Here is a 22,768-nt window from a genome sequence, read left to right as displayed (position 1 = left end):
CCAGCAACCCTCTGGGTAGTTCTCATTTCACAGATAAGAAAACTAAGGCTTAAATAGTCTGTAACCTGCTGAAGCGTTGAATGATGACTTTGTCCACCTGGAGAACCTACCATGTCCTATAAATGCACAGTTACAGATGCCATAGTAGTTATTTTCTGTGTGTGTGTGTAGTGTTCCAATGTGGGTACATATGTGCACAAATATCTTCATTCAGCATCAGAGGTATCCTCAGAAGCCACCCTCCTGTTTATTGAAACAGGGTCTCTCATGGATACGGAACTTACTGTGTGGGCTATGCTGGCTGGCCAACAAGCTCCAGGGACCCACCTATTCCACCCCTCCAGCACCGGGATTATAAGCACATACCATACTGAGCTTTTTTTTTTCTTTTTTTTTTTTCTTTTAAATGGGCTCTTGTGATCAAACTCAAGTTCTCATGCTTTTACAACAAGTACTTAACCAACTGAGCTGTCCCTCATTTCCATTTTTCCCTTTTGTGTACCTACCTTATTGATGGCACTAATACTCTCCTGGATCAGGGAGCCATCCTTGACACCTCTGTTAATTCTTCACATTTTAACATCAACACAGCTGGATGGGAGAGGAAACACAGTTTGTTGTTGACCAACTCTGACTCTAGGTTTTGACAGAACTATATCATGTATAAGCTGTCTCGTTTTCCTGAAGTTATCACTCTCTCCTTTATCAGAAAAAAAAACAGTCAAAAATAATACCTATCCTTTAGAGTAATTCTTAGGACTAAATGGTATAGACCTGAATTATTTAGCATGGATAACACACGGGAAGAGACTGGTAAATAGTTGCTATTAATATCAATGATTTTCATAAACAGTTTACGTTGGCTAATTGGATGTGATATTCTGGTTTTCAATTACAATTCTCCTTATGGGGTTTGATTTCTGGTCTTTCTCTATTATTGGAAAAAAATCTGTCACTTTATATTCCACCAGCTTTTGGCTAAAAAGAAATTAAATGAGTCAGGGGATTTAGGAGAAAGAAAGGAAGTGTTTCATTCCTCCAAGGGTCGCATGAGCTGTTGTTCTGTGGTCTATATCATTTCTCAAGGTGAAACAGTGTATTCTGCCTTAGCTTGTCTCCTCCACAGTTCCTGATAAGCCATTCTCAAAATGATTTCTATGTGACAGTCGTCATAATTTTGGTCTTTATTCTCCACTTGTTGGCAGAAAGGCTAACCGGTGCGCTTTAGTTTTGTTGTGAAAATAAGGACCTAGACCTCCAGCTCAGATGTAGCCAATAGGCAGCTCAGTCTACAAGTGAGTTCCCTAGTAAAAGGAGCAGGGGCTGCCTCTGACATGAACTCAGTGGCTGACTCTTTGATCACCTCCCCCTAGTGGGTACAGCCTTACCAGGCCACAAAGAAAGACAATGCAGCCAGTCCTGATGAGACCTGATAAGCTAGGGTCAGATGGAAGGGAGGAGGACCTCCCCTATCAGTGGACTGGGGGAGGGGCAAGGGAGAAGAAGAAGGAGAGATGGTGGGGTTGGGAGGGAATGAAGGAGGGGGCTACAGCTGGGATACAAAGTGAAAAAAGTGTGATAAATAATAAAAAAATAAAATATTTTTAAAAAAGAAAAGTAAAGAGCAAAATAAGAGCTTGGTGGCCACTACCTACACAATCACTGGTCTCTATGACCACCAGAACTGAAAGCCACCTTCACCACATCATTGTCACTGCACTTGCAGAAGAAACCACAGCTCTTTGACTCTTGGTCTCCAAGCCCCACTGACCCGGCTTGGCCTCTGAGTTGTGCTTTCCTTGCCTCACCCTTCCCTCACTCACTGAATCACATTAGTGTTTACAAAGAGCAAGACAATATCTGGTATGCAAAGTCCTTCAAGGCCGGCGGAGCAATCTAACTCTGGACTTGGCTCCCTGTGACCAACTTCCTTGATCAGAAAAACCTCCTTTAGCGGATACTTACAGTAAGGCTCACACATTATACACACCCACTTCGTGTGCACAGGTGGATCTCACACCTTAGTCTGGGTATAGGCAAAGATCTCTCAGACTTAGGATTTGATTCTATTGCTTTTCATTTAAGTTCCGGAAATAATAAACTTTGATTTGCATAGCTATCTGTTTTAGCCTCTCTGACGTCTTAGTCCTTGTCTAATTCTGAATCTTGTTTTGTCTCTCATTTCAAAGCTATTGAATTTCAGACACTGACTTTTCTTCTTCCTTTGGCCTCAACTCCAGACTGTTTCTTGTATATAAATCAGATACTTTGGGACTTCACTAAAAAAAAAAAAAAAGAAGAAGAAGAAGCTAGGTAAAAAGAAACCTCCATACTCCAGCACCATGACCGTTCAACTTGATAAACATTTCAAATTCTCACCCTGAATTATCATGGGGTACATGGCATTTCTTAAAAAGATGAATTCATATGTGAAAAGGAGGTTTTATTGACTTGGCATCCAGAGTTCTTTGTCCTTGTCCTGATTTTCTTTTGCTCAAGAGTACTTGTGATTCACTAATAACAATAATAAACCTGAGCCCATGGAAAGAACTTTGCATGATTAACTCGTCCTCACAACAGACCAGTGGATGGACGGCATCATTGCCCTCATTTTACAAATAAGGAAACTAGGGCATAGAGAAGTCATCTCTCTCATCCACAGCCACTGAGCTGTAGAGTTGGAACCAGAATTCAATACCATGTTTGATCTTAAAGCCTATGGTAGCTCACTTTCCTGGCCTTTGGCTTGTTACCTTGCGCTTACAGGGAGGTGCATACGGAAAGCACATATTTATCACCTACAGATTCTTTCCAGAAATAAGTAGCAGGTTGCTGGAAGAACAAAAGCAGCAGGATTAAAAGATTAAATCTCAGCCCACTCTCTGGTCAGGGGGAGTCTTGGCTGCTCCTTGCTCCCCTGTTTCTCCCTATTATCTTTAATGCATGAGACGGCTGGATATGCAGAGAACTCGCTATTAGCTAATGCTGTACCACGGGGTTTCCCCAACGCACTGAACAAAGATATGGTGTGAGAGTTACAAGGAAGGAGAATACTGCAAAGATAAATAAGATCAAAGCTAACAGTAAACACATTTTAAATACTGTCCTCTGTAGGACTTCCCTGATCCTTTAATAAACCCCAGGGAGGAGGAGGAAAAGGAGGAGGAGGAGGAGGAGGAGGAGGAGGAGGAGGAGGAGGAGGAGGAGGAGGAGGAGGAGAAGGTAGTTTTCTGAATATTTAAGCACAGAAATCTTTTATTCCAAGGAACAAATCCAGAACTACACAGGGAGGGTGGGATCACCACTTAGAGATTTGCTGAAGATACATAGTGGGTGCTCAGAATGCATCATCACTGACCCTAAGGAGCTCCCACAAATATCCATAGCCTCTCCCACTGCCACAATGAAAACAATGACTAAGGACCCAAGCACGCATAACTTTGGGTCTGGACAACTACCCTGTGAGGGGGGCATTACTATCCTCAGTGGAGAGATGAAAATTCTGGGGAACAAGAAAGTCAGATCTCAGCCTTTTCTCAGAAGATTTTGAGCACCTCCTAATATGATTTGTGTAGAGTTTTTGAATAACGAGTTTCAATAACGAGTTTCAATGATTTGTGTAGAGTTTTGAATAACGAGTTTCAATGGCTTTTGTTAACTTGTTCTCTCTAAATTTCTATTACCCATGAGAATCTCAGTTTCCCCAAGGGACTCTTAACTAGCCTCAGAATTTGCTAGAATTCCCTACCTCACATAACATTTTCATTACCCTGAAATGGTGAGAAAATGAAGGTGGCTTCTTCAGGCAAGCCTTTTCCAAGACAGAGTAAGCCCAGCACAGACCCCTTGCTCTTGAAAAAATATGGTCCATGGTCAAATCAAACTGCACCATCCTCATGGAGGGTCCAAGGTACAATATGTTAAGGTCCCTGAGAACATTTTTCAAAACAAACATTTACATTCCTATGGAATTTTAGGGAAAGGGACATTTACTTGGATTTGATACAGATGTGATTGGGGCAGGTGAGAGTGACCATTCCCCTGGCCCAAGTAGTTTTTTTTTCCCATAAGTGGAATTCAAGTAGTATTATGAACATCAGGAGCCACTGATAAGTATTAGCTTTCTAGGACACTGTGGGGACCAGAGTTGGTGTCTGAATCCTTTTTCTGGAACTAAAATTAGACCAAAGCCATTACTTTTTCAGCTGGAGTCTTCCTTGGGAGCCATTTTTTGAATTCACAGAATCATTGACCTATTTTTAAAATAATAAGTCCCACATCACATTGCCAGGAAGAGCTGGAAACAAACAGTCTAGTCTAAGCTTACCACTATGCTGAGTTCTGCCCAGAAGCCTGAAGGGCTTGACCAGGGAGTTCATTTGTTCACTTTTCTTATTTGTTACACTCTGACTCTTGAAGCCTCTGGACATGAATAGCTGTGCCTCTCATTTTGGTAAATATAAAAGTCACTAAAGAGAAAGAACCAGAAATGAATCCTCCTAATCAATACTTGAGATCAAGCATGTTCTTGGTTGTCGTTTGTCTCTCGTCTTTCTTAGCATAGTTGCTATCAAGTTGCTAAATGAACCAAATTGTTTACTGTACAAAAATTCCCCATAACCTTGATTTTTCTGATTTGATTGTGTCTCTGTGGTATCATTTAACATGTTCTCCTTTCTAGTATATTTCTATAAATTGGTAATTGGATCCAGCACCTGAATCAGATTAGAATTGACTCTGGGGTGGGTGGGTTGGGGCATCATAGGAAATGTAGTGTATTAGTAACTTTTCTGTCGATATGTTAAAATACTCAACAAAAGCAACTTAAGGAAGACTTTTACTTTGACTTACAGTTTGATATAGAGTCCATTATGGCTAGAAGGCATGTCATGGGACGAGAGCAAGAAACTAGTTGCTAACATTTTCATCCACACACATAAAGCGCAGAGGTAAAACAAGAAGTAGTGAGGGGCTATGAACCATCAAAACCCACCCCAAGTGATACACTTCCTCTAGCAAGGCTGTACCTTCTGAAGGTCACATAAGCTCCCAAACAGCCAACTGAGGACCAAGTGTCCAACTGCACAAGCCTGTGGGAGTGTTGCTTATTCAAACCAACACACCTGGTGTAAGAACATCCCAAAGAAGGTGGTTGTCATTTCTGCCCTGTTGATAGTCACTGTGATGACTGGTTAGATCTAGACATTCAGTAGAATTTTCAAAGTGGTGATAGTCTAATATAATTCCTTTTGTGGAGCATTTGGTCTTGCTAAAATGTCTTCTGTCCAGGAAATGTAGAAGCAGTGATGATTTCCATTCATTTACCAGTTTTCAAAAGAGTTTTTTTCTCCAGCATCCTCCACAAGTTTTTCTGCTCATGGTGACTCAAGGATTTAAACAGAAATGACAAAGGTCAAGTCTGTTGCCTTTACTGATTGCCCATCTTTAGCCAGTGATAAGTTCTGCAAAAGAAGTGTCTCCTGGGTCACCTGACAAAACCTCAGTGTCTCTCGTAGATCTGGTTCCTCTCCATATGAACTTCTATTTAGAAAGCACAATATATACATGCTAGAGGTGCTTATTACTTTCTTCGATCATTACTTCTGTGCAAACAAGTAGCAAAAAGTTAAATTTAGGACTCAGAATTTTAACTGGACCTCATCCAAACGATAGATAGATAGATAGATAGATAGATAGATAGATAGATAGATAGATAGATAATAGCTGGGTGAATAGATAGATAGATAGATAGATAGATAGATAGATAGATAGATAGATATACAGATAGATAATAGGTGGGTGGATAGATAGATAGACAGATAGATGACAGATAGACAGATAAATAGAGAACTTCCTGCCACCTCAGACAAAGTCCTTACTTACCCAGGGTATTGACCAGTCACCTTTATTAGCTGTCATAGAAACCTCTTCTAAAAAAACAAAGAGTTGGAAATATTTTAGAGATGAGGAGACAATTTCAGAGATGCTGAATTCTAGTAAAGCTTAGCTATTTAATATAGTCTGAATTAATACTCAGTTTTTATATACCTGACTGCCTTCCCCAATACTAAATTCATTCTATGTCCTTTTATTTGGAGTTTTTAATTTCTTAATTGACTATAACTTTTCTGTACATGACGATGCTCAAGTTGTATAACTTTTGTGTGTGTGTTATACAATTGGTTCATTTTAAATTTTTTATACTTTTTTCCTCATTTTTATTGTCATTTATAACACTTTATTCAATTTGTATCCCAGCTGTGGCCTCCTCCCTCATCTCCTCTGAACCATACTCTCCCTCCCTCTTCTCCCCCTATGCCCCTCCCCTAGTTCACTGATGAGGGAGGTCCTCTACCCCTTCTATTTGACCCTAGTCTATCAGGTCTCATCAGGACTGGTTGCACTGTCTTCCTCTGTGGTCTGGTAAGGCTACATCCCCCAGGGGGAAGTAATCAGAGAGCCTGCCACTGAGTTCATGCCAGAGAAAGTCACTGCTCCCATTACTAGGGATCCCACTTGGAGACTGAGTCTGTGGGCTACATCTGAACCTAGGTTTTAGGTACTCTCCATGCATTGTCCTTGGTTGGGGTATCGTTCTCTTCAGGGCCTACAGAGATCAGTTTTTATGGCTCTGTTGGTCTCCTTTTGAAGCTCCTATCCCCTCCAGGTCTTTCTATCTACTCTTCTTTCATAAGATTCCTTGCACTATGACAAAGTTTGACTATGAGTCTCAGCCTCTGTTTCAATACCTTGATTAGTAGAGTCCTTTAGAGGCCATCTGCGGGGGGCGGGGGGCTCCTGTCCTGTTCCCTATCTTCTCCTGCTTCCGATGTCTATGACGTTTGTCCTTCTGAATGAGGATTGAGCATCTTCCCTAGGGTCTACCTTGTTGTTTAGCTTCTTTTTTAATTTTATTTTTTTATATTAGTGACAGCTTATTCACTTTGTATCCCAGCTGTAGTTCCCTCTCTCCTTCCCTCCCAATCCCACTCTCCCTCTGTCATTTCCTCCCAAGCCCCTCTCCAAGACCACTGATAGGGGAGGTCTTCCTCCCCTTCCATCTGACCCTAGCTTATCAGGTCTCATTGTCCTCCTCTGTGGCCTGGAAAGGCTGCTCCCCCCTCAGGGAGAGGTGGTCAAAGAGCCAGCCACTGAGTTCATGTCAGAGACAGTCCTTGTTCCCATTACTAGGGAACTCACTTGGATACTGAGCTTCCATGGGCTATATCTGAGCAGGGGTTTTAGGTTATATCCATGAATGGTCCTTGGTTGGAGTATCAGTCTCAGAAAAGACCCTTGTGCCCAGATATTTTGGTACTGTTGCTCTCCTTGTGGAGCTCCTGTCCTCTCCAGGTCTTACCATCTCCCTCTTCTTTCATAAGATTCCCTGTAATCTGCCCAAAGTTTGGTTATTAGTCTCAGCATCTGCTTTTGATACACTGCTGGGTAGAGTCTTTCAGAGACCCTCTGTGGTAGGCTCCTGTCCTGTTTCCTGTTTTCTCCTTCTTTCAATGTCCATCCCATTTGTCTTTCTGAGTGAGGATTGATCATCTTACCCAGGTCTTCTTTCTTGCTTGGCTTCTTTAAGTGTACAGATTTTTCTAGGTTTATCCTTTATTATATGTCTAGTATCCATTTATAAGTGAGTATATAGCATGTGTGTCTTTCTGTTTCTGGAATACCTCACTCAGAATGATCTTTTCTAATTCCCACCATTTGCCTGCAAATTTCACGATATCCTTGTTTTTAATTGCTAAGTAGTATTCCATTGTGTAAATTACCACAATTTCTGTATCCATTCCTCCGATGAGGGTCATCTGGGTTGTTTCCAGGTTCTGGCTATTACAAATAAAGCCACTACAAACATGGTTGAACAAATGTCCTTGTTGTGTACTTGAACATATTTTGTATATATGCCTAGGAGTGGTATAGCTGGATCTTGAGGAAGCACTATTCCTAATTGTCTGAGAAAGCACCAGAATGATTTCCAAAGTGGTTGTAGAGGTTTACATTCCCACCAGCAATGGAGGAGGGTTCCCCTTTCTCCACATCCTCTGCAGCATGTGTTGTCACTTGAGTTTTTGATCTTAGCCATTCTGAAGGGTGTAAGGTGAAATCTCAGGGTCATTTTGATTTGCATCTCCCTGATGACTAAGGACATTGAGCACTTCTTTAAGTGTTTCTCTGCTATTCTGTATTCCTCTACAGAGAATTTTGTTTAGCTCTGTACCCCATTTTTTAATTGGATTACTTGATTTGTTGTTATTTAACTACTTTAGGAATATAGATTTTAGTATGTTTATCCTATATCATATGGCTAATATACACTTAAGAGTAAGTATATACTATACATGTCTTTCTCCTTTTGGGTTACCTCACTCAAGATGATCTTTTCTAGTTCCCATCCTTTGCTGGAAAATTACATGATTTTCTTATTTTTTAATAGCTAAGTAATATTCCGTTGTGTAAATGTAGCACAATTTCTGTACCCATTCCTCTGTTGAGGGACATCTAGGTTATTTCCAGCTTCTGGCTATTACAAATAGAGCTGTTACAAACATGGTTGAACAAATGTCCTTGTTGTGTACTTGAACATCTTTTGGATATATGCTAGGAGTGGTACAGCTGGTATAGTGGTAGCACTGTTCCTAATTGTCTGAAAAAGCGCCAGATTGTTTTCCAAAGTAGTTGTACAGGTTTACATTCCCACCAACAACGGAGGAGGGTTCCCCTTTTTCCACAACCTCTCCAGCATGTGTTGTCACTTGGGCTTTTTTATCTTAGCCATTCCGATGGGTATAAAGTGAAATCTCAGGGTTGTTTTGATTTGCAGCTCCCTGATGACTAAAGATGTTGTGCATTTCTTTAAGTGTTTCTCTGCCATTCTATATTCCTCGACAGAAAATTATTTGTTTAGTTCTGTACCCCAGTTTTTAATTGTATTACTTGGTTTGCTGGTATTTAACTTCTTAAGTTCTTTATATCTTCTGGATATTAGCCTTCTTTCAGATATAGGGTTGGTGGAGATTCTTTCCCAATCTGATCTAACCTATTTCTGTATGTAGGCTGTCATTCTGTTGATGACAGTGTCCTTTGCTTTACAGAAGCTTTTCAGTTTCATGTTGTCCCATTTATCGATTGCTGATATTAGAACCTGTGCTGTTGGTGTTCTGTTCAGGAAGTTGTCTCTTGTACCAATGAGGTCAAGGCTGTTCCCCACTTTTTCTTCTAACGGGTTTATTGTGTCTGATTTTATATGGAGGTCTTTGATCCACTTAGGCTTTAGTTTTTTTTCAGGCTGATAAATATGGATCTATTTGCATTTTTCTGCATGTAGACCTTCAGTTAGACCAGCACCATTTGCTGAATATGCTATCTTTTTTCCATTGTATGGTTTTGGCTTCTTTGTCAAAAATCAAGTATCCATAGGTGTGTGGATTTATTTCTGTGTCTTCTGTTTGATTCCATTGATCCACCATTCTGTTTCTATCAGCACTATACAGTTTTTATTACTGTTGCTATATAGTACAGCTTGAGATTAGGGATGGAGATACCTCCAGAAGATCTGTTATTATAAAAGATTGTTTTAGCAATTCTGGGTTTTTTGTTTTACCATATGAAATTGAGAATTCTTCTTTCAAATCTGTAAAGAATTGTGTTGGTATTATGATGGGAATTGCATTGAATCTGTAGATCACTTTCAGTAGGATGGCCATTTTCACTATGTTAATCCTACCTATCCATGAGCATGGGAGATCTTTCCATCTTCTGATATCTTCTTCAGTTTCTTTCTTCAGAGGCTTGAAGTTTTTTTTTCAAAGTCTTTTACTTGCTTGGTTAGAGTCACCCCAAGGTACTTTATGTTATTAGTGGCTACTGTATATGGTGTTGTTTCCCTGATTTCTTTCTCAGCCCTTTTGTCTTTGGTATACAGGAGGCTTCTGATTTTTTTTTTTTTTTTTTTAGTTGATTTTGTATCCAGCCACGTTGCTGAAGGTGTTTACTGAGTTCTCTGGTTGAATTTTTGGAGTCGCTCATGTATACTATCATATCATCTGTGAATAGTAAAACTTTGACCTCTTCCTTTCCAATTTGTATCCCCTTGATCTCTTTTAGTTGTCTTATTGCTTTAGCTAGGACTTTAAGTACTATGTTGAAGAGATATGCAGAGAATGGGCAGCCTTGGCTTGTCCCTGATTTCAGTGGGATTAATTTAAGTTTCTCTCTATTGAGTTTCATGTTGGCTATAGGCTTGATGTATATTGCCTTTACTATGTTTAGGTATGTGGCTTGTATCCCTAATCTCTCCAAGACTTTAAATATAAATGGGTGTTGGATTTTGCCAAATGATTCTTCAGCATCTAAGGAGATGATCATGTTTTTTTTTTTTTTTTTCCTTCAGTTTGTTTATGCGGTGGATTACATTGATGGATTTCCATATATTGAACCACCCCTGCATGCCTGAGAAGAAGCCTACTTGGTCATGCTGGATGATAGTTTTTATGTATTCTTGGATTTGATTTGTAGGTATTTTATTGAGTATTTTTGCAACAGTGTTCGTAAAAGAGATAGGTCTGAAATTCTCCTTCTTTGTTGGGTCTTTGTGTGGTTCAGGTATCAAGGTTACTGTGACCTCATAGAATGAGTTTGGTAATATTCCTTCTGTTTCTATTTTGTGGAATAGATTGAAGAGTATTGGCATCAGCTCTTTTTTGAAGATTTGGTAGAATTCTATGCTGAAAACATCAGGTCCTAGATTTTTTTGTCAGGGAGACTTTGATGACTGCTTCTATTTCCTTGGGGGATATAGGACTGCTTAATCTACCTTATCTTGGTTTAGCTTTGGTAAATGGAATCTATCAAGAAAATTGTCCATTTCATTTAGATTTTCAAATTTTGTGGTGTATAGGCTTTTGAAATAAGACCCAATGATTCTTTGGTTTTCCTCAGTGTCTGTCGTTATGTCCCCATTTTTGTTTCTGAGTTTGCTGATTTGGATAGTTTCTCTCTGCCTTTTAGTTAGTTTGGCTAGGGGTTTGTCTATCTTGTTGATTTTCTCAAAGAACCAGCTTTTGGTTTCATTGATTCTTTGAATTGTTTTATTTGTTTCTAATTTATTAATTTGGCCCTCAGTTTGATTATTTCCAGCCATCTATTCCTCTTGTGTATGTCTGCTTTTTTTTTATCTAGGGCTTTCAGGTGAACCATTAAGTTGCTTGTATGAGATGTCTCAAACTTCTTTCTGAAGGTACTTAGTGCTATGAGAGTCTTAGCACTGCTTTTATTGTGTCTCATAAATTTGGGTAAGTAGTGCCTTCATTTTCATTAAATTTTAGTATTTCTCTAATTTCTTTTTTTATTTCTTCTCTGATCCACCTGTCATTGAGTAGAGAGATGTTTAGTTTCCATGCATATGTAGGCTTTTTGTTATTTCTGTTGTTGTTGAGGTCTAGTTTTAGGCCAAGGTGGTCTGATAGGATACAAGGGATTATTTCAATCTTCTTATATCTGTTGATATATATATATATATATATATATATATATATATATCTGTTGCTTTGTGTCCGACTATATGGTCAATTTTGAAGAAGGTTCTGTGGAGTGCTGAGTAGAAGGTATACTCTTTTCAATATGGGAAAGGTTCTGTAGACATCTATTAGGTCCATTTGATTTAGGACCTCTGTAAGTATCATTATTTCCCTATTTAGCTTCTGTCTAGATGATCTATCCCTTGGTGAGAGCAGAGTGTTGAAGTCTCCCACTATTAAGGTGTTGGGATTGATACTCGATTTGAGCTTTAATAATGTTACATTTACAAATGCAGGTACTCTTTTATTTGGAGCATAGATATTCAGGATTGTGATGTCCTCATGGTGGATTTTTCCTTTTTTGATTAATTTTGGTTGAAAGTCTATTTTTTAGATATTAGGATAGCTACTCCAGCTTGTTTTCTGGGTCTGTTTACTTGAAAAAGCTTTTTCCAGCCATTTACTCTGAGATAATGTCTGTCATTGTTGCAAAGGTGTTTTTCTTGGATGCAGCAGAATGTTGGGATTCCCTTTTCACAGCCATTCTGTTAGTCTATGTCTTTTTATTGGAGAGTTGAGTCCATTGATGTTTAGAGATAATAGTGACTAATGAATGTTAGTTCCTTTTATTGTGGAGTTTGTGGTGATTGTGTGTTTGTGTGTTTGTTTTCTTTTGATTTTTAGTTGTGGGGTTGTCTATGTCCTGTGTTTTCTTGGTTGTCATTGATTTAGTTAGACTCCCGTTTTCCTTCTTCTATCTTCTGTAGGGCTGGATTGCTGTGTAGATATTGTTTAAGTTTAGTTTTGTCATGGAATATTTTGCTTACTCTATCTATGTTAATTGAAAGCTTTGCTGGGTATAGTAGTCTGCATTGACATCTGTGTTCTCTTAGAGTCTTCATGACATCTGTCCAGGCCCTTCTGGCTTTTGTAGTTTCTGTTGAGAAGTCTGGTGTGATTCTGATAGGTCTACCTTTGTATGTTACTTGGCCCTTTTCCCTTGCTGCTTTTAATGTTTTTTTTTTTCTTTGTTCTGTCGATTTAGTATTTTGACTATTATATGACATGAGCAGTTTCTATTCTGGTCTAGTCTATTTGGTGTTCTGTAAGCCTCTTGTATGTTTAAGGACATTTCTTTAAGTTGGAAAATTTTCTTCTATGATTTTCTTTAAAATATTTTCTGGACTTTGGAGCCTGGAATCTTTTTTTTTTTTTTTTTTTTTGTCTATTCCTATTATTCTTAGATTTCATCTTTTCATGGCGTCCTTGATTTCTTGGATGTTTTGGTTTGGGACTTTTCTGATTTTCTTTTTCCTTTGAGAGATGTATCAATTATCCCAGAGATTCCTTTGTTATCCACAGCAGGGGTGTGGGTGGGAAGGATCTGATGTCTGGCTGCTAGCAGACATCAGAGGGACCCTGATCTGGGTGTGCACTTTCTCACAGAAGCACTGACTATCAGTCATGTGTAGGAAGTGCAGAGGGCCTGCAAACTCACTTGCAGGTGTAAGTGGCAAGCTCAGAGAGCCCACAGTTTTCTGCTCTCAGATTTGGGTCCTCTGTTTGGCCGTTAGAGTAAGGAGGTGCCCTGTACCTGGGGTTGTACGCTCCCCACACCTGCTGCAGTGTGAAGGTAGAGCCTATAGGTTGCCTCTCTCAGACCCTGTAAGCATCTATGGAGTCCTGGATCCAATCTGTCCCAGCTCATGGGTTGTCCCCTCTAGCCCAGGAAGCCTCAAAGTCAATGCTCTGGCTTCAGCTTCCCATCCACTCATCAGTTTTGGAGTTTCAGATCTTCTCTCCTTCAGAAATGGTGCATACTGGTCACCACCATCTTAGAGAGACGAGTTGTATAAGTTTTAATTACTTACAACAATAGTGATAATTTAGTGGCAGAACAACCCAATATATCTGGAAATAGATGTATCCAGATACACATGTACACAGGAAGAGAGACAAACACAGAGACACAACAGGCATATATACATAGTAACACACATAGACACATGTAGACAAATAAGTATGCATGTGACCATATAGACACACATAGCTCCATGGACACAAACACATATTGATGCATCAATACAGACACACATGCACAGTGTCAACATCAGATGCCCTCTTCCCAGAGTTAGCATTATTTGTGCACAACTACTTAAAAGTGCTTTTCCATTTATATCTGTTCAGGACCCACTGTGCCAGGTTATGTAAAAGATGTAATCACACTAAGGTATTAGTGGGTGATAACATAAAGATGTTCTCCATCACCATATCCGTGGATCAGGATAATATACTCAGATTTAAATGTAGGACTGTAAAACCTTAACCAATAAGAAAAATTGTGTGATTTCAAAGTCAATATAGAGACTATTTCTTGTCTCAAATGATAACCATACCTACTTAACATGTAGATTTGTCAAAATTTAGTTGCAGGATGGCTCAGGCAAGTAAACGCTATACAACCAGCCCTGAGGACATAAGCTCAATCTCCAGCACCCATGTTAAAACTAAAAAAGCCAGGTGAGCCTATAACCCCATCATTGGCAAGGTGTAGATGGGAGGATTCCCACAGCATGCTTGATCACCCAGTCTACTTCAAGCAACTAGCTCTAGGTTCAGTAAAAGACCTTGTCCCAAAACATTCTGTGGAGAAAAGTGGAAGAAGACAGCTGTGTCAATGTCTGGCCTACACATACAAACATATACACATACACACAGGTGCATACAAACATACATGCACATACAGACACATATTCATACAAACATACACAAACACACATGTACACAAACATACACATACATTAAAAAACCCTTGGTTTCATATGACAGCATACTGACTAAACATACCTTTCCCAAAATGAAATTCACTGGAAAAATACAAGGTGAGTGGGTCTTAGGTCTCGTGGTTACAGAGAGTCAGAATTCATCAGGATAAGCTTGTGTTATTTCTTTCCGTCTTTGACCTCAGCTGCGATTTAATTCCCAAAAAGGAGTAATCACTTCTAGATGCCTAGGTCAAGAAAGCCTCCCAGGGAAATAGACTGATTGTCCTAGGTTTTGTACCACATACCCACTCCTGGACCAATCAACTATGGCCAGAGGGGCAGGGTTCTCTGAATGGCATCCTTCACCTGAAAATCATGAGAAGAACTGATCTATGGAGAGAGAGGTTTGGGAGCATCAAAGCAATGGATATCTGTCACACCTTTTACAGACCCAAACTGGAAAATCCTAAATTACATATGGCCAAGACTGTCCCCCATATTAGGAAGGCTCTGGATGTCCTCTGCCTCTCTCCTGTATTCTCCCATGCTAGTCTCTCTTGCCCAAAGCCTGTTCTCTGTCTTAGTATCTCTATCTTCCCAAAATTGTGTATGGGGTATCAGGTACTCACTCTTCTTTGGGGTCCTGTAGACTTGCTGCCTCTCATTCTTCTTCACCACTGTCTTTCTCTTAATCAACTCCTTTCTCATACAATGAAGCAGGATGTCTAACCACTGCCAAATGCCTGGCTTGGATTTTCATTGCCACCGTTTATCAGCAGAGGTGACACGTTATGATTGTATCTTCTGTGAAGAGCTCAATATAGCTTCTCAAGTTGAAATTTATACTCTGCTCTTTATGACCTCTTTTGCTGAAAGCATTGGATTTTTCCATTGTTTTCTTGTATTTTTGTTATCCATAACAAGACAGTTTTACACAGAGGTTTGTCTGCAGTGAATAGTCCCTTAAGACATCACTGCCCCTCTGATGGCATCTGTCACTAGTTTATGCCTCATGTCACTTGTTTATTATTCACTGAGAGTAGATGAAAGGCCTTCTCTGTAGAGTATTCAAGAACATATTCCTGAGGTCGACGAGAAAAGAAACATGAGGGCAGGCAATAAGCCCTGCCTATGTGTTCCAATCAAAAATTAATGAATGAAGGACACAGTCTTCAATAAACAACTCTACTAATGTTTCCTTTTGAAAATGATCACGGGCAAAAAAAAACATTCATTTTCCAATATTTGGTTGGAATGTCAAGTCCATACTTTATTACAAAAGATGTCACAGCAAAACCTTAAAATTTATCAGCCTTTACTAAAAATCCATCTACTCAGAAAAGGAAAACTCAGTCTGCAAGGAATCATGAGGATCCCATCCTTATGGTCTTCAGCCCAACCCACGTTCTTTTCTAGGACACTGGCTGAGGCAGGAAGGCTGTCTAGGGGGAGTGGAGCTATAGACTGGCTCCTCCTCCAAAGACAGAGGGAAGTGACTACTCACCCCTGTGGTTATCTTGAAAAGAACTGTGATCAACCAGGAACTAGAAAGGTTGCCAAGGACCAGTATCTGTCAATAGGTTCAGATATCATTCTCAGAAATTAGGGGTTATTTCATTTGCATTCCAGGAAGAAAAACAGTCATTTAGCTCAGGAGCTGAGGTGTGGCGGACATCTGCTTTCACAATTTAGATACTTTAGCAAAGCAATTTTTTTTCTTTAAAACAATGAGTAAAGGGGAATTTAAAAAGACTTTTTTTTTCAAATTCTATACCATTTTTCCACACTGCTTCTTTATTTGGCATGGTGTTCTGCCTTATCGCCCCTCCTTGGTGTGGTCCCTTGATCAGCTTAAAAGAAGTGTCCCTGCCTGTCTGCACTTATGATAATCCAGGTCTAGGACTCTTCATGGTGGCCCCCTCACCACCATGGAGAAATGGACTCATCAGTATGCAAGTATAGTGATAGCTGCGTCCACTCTTCTTTTTAACAGACGTCTTTTGGCTCACAGTAAAAACTGGATGAATACATGTGTTCTGTGTTAGAGGAAAATGTGGCTATTTTCCTTTCCTTCAATGAGCAAAGAATTTCTTGAGTGACACAGGGGTTTCAAAACAATCTGAAACTTGCCTCTGTACTCTAAGAATGTATGTATGTCACTGTTACCTTATAGCAGTGGTTCTTAACCTTTGTAATGTTGTGACCCTTTACCACAGTTCCTCATGTTGTGGTGTTGGCCAATCATAAAATTATTTTTGTTGCTACTTCATAACTATAATTTTGCTACTGTTATGAATTATAATATAAATATCTGATATGCAGAAATTTTGATATACAATCCCATGAAAAGGTCATTCAACCATCTAAAGGGGTTGTGACCCATAGGTTAAGAACTGCTACTTTATATCATCAAGACCCTGTGTGACTACAAAAAAATGTAATAATTTTGGTGCTCATTAGAAAGGAAATACAGATTTAACAACACTTCTGGGGAATTAGTGACCTTTTGTGGGAATTAATCATTGATAAATCTTGATTTAAAACAGAGAGGCCTCTAAACAAAAGGTCATGACTATGGAAATGGGTACCTGTGCAAAGGTCAGGAGAACAACTCTGGTAGGAGTGAGATAAAATGGTGTGCAGAGAGAAAATAAACAGGATGTTTTAAATACATGTATGAAATTGTGATAGAACAAATATAACCCATTAAAAAATATAAATTACTTGGAACTATAATAGTTAAAAATAACATTCTCACAAAATTTCTAAAGTAATGCTATATCTATGTATGAGACTTGATTTTTGTCCTGCAGACTGGGTTGTGGTTCATTAAGGGGGACATAGATACACTACAATCCACCACATAGCAAACACAGAAACAGTTGAAGATTTGACAGTTTAATAAGATGTTATAAGTGCATGTGAGTAGTTGGATATTAAGAATTGTCTAAGTTTAAAGAATAGACTATTACAGTGTGCGGTGAAGAGATGGGACATTACGATATAAAAACCCTTGGGCTTATATATGAAAATGAAAGTTTTAAAAGAATGTCCAGTACAGAAAATTTAGAAATAAATCATTTTTAAATGCCCAGAGGCTCTGCTTCATAGAGAAATAATACTAAATACCTCTAGTAACAGAGAAAAATAAGTCCTGGAAATGAGACATACAAGAGTTTGACCAAGGTGTGTGATCTAGGGCAAGTTCTTGAGTTTCTTCAATACTCAGTTTTCTCTCCAATAAAATGGGACTGTTTTGTTCTAAATACTTGGTAAAACTAGTAAGATCAAAGGTGATAAAGTAAATAAAGAATGTCAATCAGATTTAAAAAAAAAAAAAGCCCAAAAGAAAGTGTATCTTGTGACAATGGAATTGAGTGGGTCACTGCAGTGATTTGGGTTCATTTCCTCACAAGTAACAGAATTCTCTGTGACTGGTTCTTGATGATTGAAGCAAAAGAGAACTGTTGTAAGAATGTGGTAGCAGAAGGCAGGGAAGGATGAGCATATAACAAAGCCTGGAGGGTGAAAAGGAAGCTTGAAGATTTGGGCTTAGAAACTACAACTAGGAAACCAAGATTGTAGTAAAGAATTAAAAACAGTAATAACTTGATGACCTTGTTTTATTGTCTTTCCCGGAGTCACTGCATCAACTAAGAGTCCCACAGAAGGAGATTGTAGGAGGCCTACTTCAAGACAGGAGCAGGGACATGATGTGAAAGGCAAGATGAGTAAACAAGGGGCAATGGCCCACCACAACTTCAAAACCTAAAGCATGTACTTGTTTGACCAGTTTTACTGAACACCTTAATAATCCATTTTGAAAATAATGGCAAGTAAACGTAGAAAAGTAAAACTGGAGGCACATGTAAGGGATTTCCTGTTCTATCCTGTTCTAGCTGTTAGCATATGTTCCAGCCAAATTGCTTCAAATTACACTTCCTGGTGCTCTTGACAGTGACCAGCTTGCTGTGTCTGGGATAGAGGTCAGCAAAGAGTAATGCAACCTGAGAAGTTATTACACCCTGACATTGGGCCCACTTTGTTTTGCTTTCAAAGGTACTATCCTGGCCACACCTGAACAAGACTGTGAACTGCATTATCTTATGGCTCTAGTAACTGTTTGGGGTCAATAGCCACTTCCTCCTTCCTGAGTCACAATCTGCTTCCCCAAGACTCATGTCTTGATATTCAATAAATACTCAAATCCATGAATGAGGGAGAAGAATGAATACATGAGACCTCAACACTGAAGACAGTTTTTATGAGTGAGCTGTCCTAATTTGCCTTCTATTGCTATAGTGAAGGCATGACCAAAAGCAGCTTGGGTTGGAAAGAGTATATGTCATCTTATAGCGTTTGCATCATAAAAGGAAGTTAGGGCAAGAACTCAAGGCAGGAACTATACCAGAGGCCACTGAGGAGTGCGGCTTAGTAGCTTACTCCTCCTGGCTTACTAACTTTGATTTCTTATAAACCCTAGGCACTATCCACTGTAGTTGGCTGGCTCCTTCCACAGCAATCAAGAAAATGCCTCCACAGATTTTTCCCACAAGCCAATCTGATGGAGGTAATTCCTCAGCAAAGATACCCTCAGATGAGCTTGTGTCACGTTGACAAAAGAACTAATCAGCACATGCATCAAAGAATTCCCCTAAAAGATGTGGCCTTATGTCTACAAATGAAAGTTAAGATTATCTCTGGGACTGTCCTGCTTGTGTAGGACAGTCTTCACAGTGAGTTCTATTGCTGTGTCCTCATCCATTATCTCCCATGTACATTCCTTAAAACTTTCTCTCTGGTACCAACTTCGCCCTTTAAGGCCTTGGTTGAAACAAGGCATTTTGAGATTTACCCTCAATGGAAGATAACAGTCTTCCAGAAGCTGTATACACCTAGACATGCACATTAGAAGTGGATAAAGTGTGCTGGGGAAGAAGGATGCTCAAATTGGCCGAGGTAAAAGGGTCTACTGGAATTTGCAAAAGAGGTAGTTAAAAATATGATAAATTAAAATTCCCCCAAAGACTGTTTTCTGGGCCATTTTTAATAGTTAAATGTCTACCCTAACCTTTTATGCGTACGCTACTTTCAAGTGCAAATGTACTTGGTAAAGACAGCATTGCAGTGCATATTAATAGTGAGTTTATAGGTTCTACACAATATATTAGAGAATGAATTCCTTCCATCATATCTATTATATTATAGTATGTTGTATAGGAATTTCAATCATAGCTAAAGACAGAAAAAGGAATAAGGCTAAAAACTCAGAAAGGAATCTTTCCTCCATGCATGCAAAAAATAAAATTTAAATTAAAAAAAATACCATGATTTAAAGAGGGATGTTTCTGGAGTCTGTGGGTCCTGAGGACAAATCTGTCTTCCTTCCTTGCTGGCTAACAGGCCAGGGAAGGCACAACTTTTTTTTTTTTTTTTATCAGTTACATTTTATTAACTCTGTATCCCAGCCGTGTCCCGATCCCTCATTCCCTCCCAGTCCCTCCCTCCCTCCCTCATCTCCACCGTGCCCCTTTCCAAGTCCACTGATGGGGGGACCTCCTCCCCATTCATCTGATCCTGTTTTATCAGGTATCTTCAGGACTGGCTGCAAAGCCCTCCTCTGTGGCCTAACAGGACTGCTCCTCCCTTCGGGGGTGGGGAGACCAAAGAGCCAGTCATTGAGTTCCTGTTAGAAATAGTCCCTGTTCCCCTCACTTTGGGAAACCAATTGGTTACTGAGCTACCACAGGCTACATCTGAGTGGAGGTTCTAGGTTATATCCATACATGGTCCTTGGTTGAATGTCAGTCTCAGAAAAGACCCTGAAGGCACAACTTCTACCTATGGCTCTAATACAGAGATAGTAAATGGAACCTCCCTGAAGGTTTAATCACTAAGGAAGAAACATGTATAAAATACTTGATTATTGGCATATAATAAGCATTGAATAAAAGTTGCAGAAGTCATAACAGCAGGAGAATGAGGGGAATAAGTAGTGATGGTGATGACACCAGCAATGACTTTGGATTCCAGGGATGTGAGCTTCCATCCTCACTGTCACATACCAACCGTGAGGTGGTGATCAGTTTACTCGTATCTATGCACTTGACCATGCTTCCTAAAGTTACTGTGGGAACTTACATTAGCACGTGCCTGGCACAGAGAAAGTATGCAAGGTTGTCTGGTCTTCCCTAAAGCCCTGCAGAGACATGCATCTTTCTCTGAAAGGAATTTATCTCTCCCTATGCTATGATTGTGGTCAGTGGGACTCTCACCAAAGAGCAGCAGCTTGGGGGAAAATCAGTTCAAAGAAATGTTAGTTAGATGAGCTTTACCCATGAAACAGAATGACCTAGAGGTTGGTGAGGTAAGCGCTGCCCCACCTGGGAAGAGAATAAAAGTTGCTGAGCATGGCTGATGTTAGATAGCCTGAGGATTACACACATCCTTTGGAAGTCACAGAAGCTTCCCTGGAGAAACCACAGCTTGTCCTTATTGGCAAGTATGGCCACATGGTCATGAATAGAGGAACCGGTGTTGGGGATTTGAGGGATAGCTCAGCGACTAAAAGAGCATACACTGCTCTTGTAGACAGCCCAGTTTGGTTCCCGTAACCACAGCATAAGTCTCACAGCTGGCTATTACTCCAACTCAAGGAGACACAACACCTTTCCCTGGACTCTAAGGGTACCTACACTCACATGTAGAATAACACGGACACATAATTCATAAATAAGAACACATATTTGCAAAAGCAGTTCTCTTGTGTCCTCTGCGTCCATCTTGGAGAGGGCAGCAAGGAAGCAAGAAGACAGGTAGCAAGAGAGAGTAAGGTCAGCCCTCCACAAGGAGATGAAGTCAGAGGACCCATGGGCAGTACCTGAAAGGAAGGAAGAGCAAGGACCCAGAAAAGGGACACAGCAGAAGGTTTGCTGCGAGCACACACAGGAGCAAGAGAGTCAAAGTTCATCACAGCTTTGGCTGGATCCCTGCAGGGTGTGGGTAACAGGGACACAGAGTTACTGTAGGATTATTATCTGCCACTCACCTCTGAAACCCAGCAAGGAGCTGAGTGGCATGGGTCAGGACCAAAGAGCACGGCTTAATCAGGAACACAAAAGCAGCTGCCAAATTACAGCATGATTTGTCATCACCTCAGGACTCACTGTTTGTCCCTGAAAGAATCAATACCTAGAGGGACAAGAGCCATATTTTTAGAAACTCCTGGATGGGTAATTTATTTCAAGTGAGTACAGAGTTTTTTTATGTTGCCACCCACCATGGGTGCAACAGACAGTGTATTTACACAAAGACAGAAAGTGCCACCATTTCTTTGGATCAAATTGCCCCTTTGAACAGCTTGCAACTCTGGATGATAAATTTACTCACTCATATGCTCAAAACTCTACCCAGAAACTATTCCCACCATTGCCTTTAGCATTGCTGCCTTCTGTTTGCATAATTTTTTTCCATATAGAGTCTATCTCCTAAAACACCGATGGGATAGGCAGAGTTGGCAATATTGGCTCCTGTTGGGGATTGGTTTGATGCCTGTATTCTGATGCTAATTCCTGGCCCTCAAGATCCAGTCATTGCCCTGATACATCTATCCTTGTTGTGTAAATCTGCCTAAGACATTATTCCTGATTAGTTAATTAAAAGGCCCTGTACCTGGGCAGGGCAGAAGGAGATGGGCGTGGTTAAGCTGCCTGGGCTTTGGGGACAGAGGAAACACTGGAAGGAGACAAGACAGATGGGAAGAGAGGAGGAAGGAAGATGCCACCATGTGGAGAAGGAACCATGTGGGCAGGGATAAAGGACTCCAAGAAGAGCTTGGAAAGGCCCATATGAAAAATATAAGCAAGTATTTATAAGATTATGGATGGAAGGTAGCCCAGATAGGAATAGTTAAGGCAGATGGCATGGGATTCAGGCTATTGAGATAGCATAGGTGGAATTATCTACCCAGCCCTAAGGTGTTATAAGGCAATTATAAAATCTGACAGGTGTCTGTGTCTCACTGTTTGTGATAGCGGATAAAATATTACCACTGTAATAATTATAGAGCAAATAATGAACATTATATAGCCTGACATCATTTTATTTCCAACCACAAGCTCCCTTGTACAGATGAGGAAACTGAGGCTTGAAAGTTAAACCCAGGATTATTCAGTGGGGACCAGAGTTGGAAAGCAATATCTTGTCATCTCTGTCATCTACTGTCTTATAACTGAAACAACTTTAATAAAAAGCATTTTTATAAAAGCAAAACAAATGAAAAGGATACATGTTCAATCAGGAAGGAATGAAAAGAAATAAGGTATTTCTATCTAAAAGGCTTTTTCAGGTATTCATTAAAATATTTAAATTAACATTCAAAATATTCAAGGCAGGCTGGAAAAGAGAGTTCAATAAGTAATGTGCTTGCTACATTGAGGAAAGCATGAAAAGTTCATGTCTGACCTCCACACACAT

General features: G+C 39.9%; 1 protein-coding gene across 5 annotated transcripts in view; it reads left to right on the top strand.

Moving 5' to 3' along the window:
* The window catches only part of Atp10b (ATPase phospholipid transporting 10B (putative)), a 311,951-nt gene that overhangs the window by 220,516 nt on the left and 68,667 nt on the right, over nucleotides 1-22,768 (top strand). The gene's annotated exons all lie outside the window — the stretch shown is intronic.

Source organism: Meriones unguiculatus, chromosome 11 (assembly GCF_030254825.1).
Source record: "Meriones unguiculatus strain TT.TT164.6M chromosome 11, Bangor_MerUng_6.1, whole genome shotgun sequence".
In the NCBI taxonomy this organism is placed as follows: Eukaryota; Metazoa; Chordata; class Mammalia; order Rodentia; family Muridae; genus Meriones; species Meriones unguiculatus.
Note: the sequence above shows the minus strand (reverse complement) of the source record. Positions and strands in the feature narration are given on the sequence as shown.